Source organism: Triticum dicoccoides, chromosome 4A, assembly GCF_002162155.2.
Source record: "Triticum dicoccoides isolate Atlit2015 ecotype Zavitan chromosome 4A, WEW_v2.0, whole genome shotgun sequence".
Classification (NCBI taxonomy): domain Eukaryota; kingdom Viridiplantae; phylum Streptophyta; class Magnoliopsida; order Poales; family Poaceae; genus Triticum; species Triticum dicoccoides.
The window spans coordinates 748,356,114-748,358,213 of record NC_041386.1 but is presented as its reverse complement, the minus strand read 5'-3'; positions in this window follow the sequence as shown (position 1 = coordinate 748,358,213).

The window sequence follows — 2,100 nt, the reverse complement described above, 5'->3', positions numbered from 1 at the left end:
CCCCGTGCCGCCCCGAGCCCGCCGTCCCCGTCGCCGCCCCGAGCCCGCCGTCCCCGTCGCCCCTGCCCTGCGCCGCCCCGAGCCCGTCATCTCCCCTGCCCCGCGCCGCCTCGACGCCGACGTGAGCATTTTTTTTATTTTTGTTAGATTTTTGTTAGATTCTTTTTGTAGTTCATAGATTTTTTTTGTTAGGTTAGATGTGTAGTAATTTAGATATGTAGTTCATAGATTTTTTTGTTAGATTAGATTTTTTTGGTAGATTACATGTGTAGTAATTAATTTGTTCATATTATGTTAGATTTTTTTGTTAGATTAATTAGATTTTTTTGTTAGATTAGATATGTGTAGTAATTAATTTGTTCATATTATGTTAGATTTTTTTCTGTTAATAGATTTTTTTGGTGATATTATTATTGAATATGCATGTTTGGTGATATTATTGTTAATAGATTTTTTTGGTGATATTTAGATTGTGTAATTAATTTTGTTCATAGAATTTTAATGATTTTTTTGTTCATAGTATTTAGAAAAAGGAAAAAAAATAAGAAGTAGTTTATATATAGTTGAACTAGCTAGTTGATTTAATAAACTAATTTATTTTACGTCACCGTGACGGTGGTGAGGCATCCGGACACCGCGAAGGTGGTACGTCACCGTGTCAGCGAGGAGGACGAGCACGTCCGTCGCTACATGGTTGCATTGGAGGGGAGGTTCAACAATGCCTGGCAGGTTCTTCAGGGATCTCACTGGAGCTATGATCCTGTGATGGTTCCCTATCTTTGGGTGTCCACCGCCCGCGTCGATACCCGTCGGGCGCTACGGTTCTATTTGTATTAGTGATAATATTCGACAATGTACGGACACCAAGAGATGATGTACTTTTGCTTATAATTATTGAATGCATGCTATTTTGAATACTATACTTTATTTTATGATTTTGTTTTGCTTATTTTATGATTTGGTTTTGCTTATTGAATGCTCATATTGGATAAGTTCTCCTTCATTCCCGTGGGCTAGACAATTTGGTATAATAATGCATTCGGGAACGAAAGAGGAGCTACGTACATCGATCATCGATAGTCAACCCGTGATTAATAATAATGATCTAGTTTAATATTTGAATTATGAACGTAGGCCGGAAATGTCGTACTCATCGGACGACGAAAACCGCCCGGGGGAGTGCGACTGGTGCCACGACGACTGAGGTATCTGCGACAGGTTCATTGAGCTGGACGAAGATCGGCGCTTCAGCATTAAGCTCGAGGAGACCTGCGATGTTCATACGGTATGCAATGACGACAATAGTTTTTTTCGTAATTAAGCACGACTTCAACTATTTTAACGTGTATTTTTTATCTTTTCCAATTCGACTAGCTTATCCCATTCTTTGCAAGACGCTATGTCTTGGAGAGGATGGGTTTTGAAGACCATGAAAGTTTCTAAACCAAAAAAATTATCCTAAGTACCCATCATGGTGTGGATTTTCAACTAAGCTGTACAATGCTCAGAGTGTAACCCATTTTGGTTGCAAAAATTGGGATACATTTTGCAAGATGTATGGTCTTGATGAGGGTATGCTTGTCACCATGGATCTTGGTGATCGTACAATCGAGCAAGAGACACCTTCGATTTGGGTCCTTGTGGATACACCTCCAATTCTTCCCTCATGTGAGCTAAACATAGTTATTAAGTAATTTATATTGTTTATTTCAAAATATATAGTTGAAAACTTATCTCCATTGACAGCTTATTTTCATTCTTCAAAGAATGTGCGGAAGATGGTAGACAGAACGTACTACACCGAAGGCTCCAAATTAACTTATCAGGAGAAAAATCATCTGGTCGGATTTTGTACTGATCTTGAGAATTACAATATCTACAATCAAACTCCTCAACATTATGGTCAATACGTGCGACTAGTGCATGTGTTGAACTACGGTAACTACCATGGAGATACCCTGGTAAGATTATTTTTTACTATTACAACATCTGTGCATCTTTTTGCACACTTCTGAAACTAGTACATCATTGCTAACTACGAAGTTATTACTATGTTTTTCAACAGATAATCCCGAATGATTGTGTGCCTCATCTGATGTA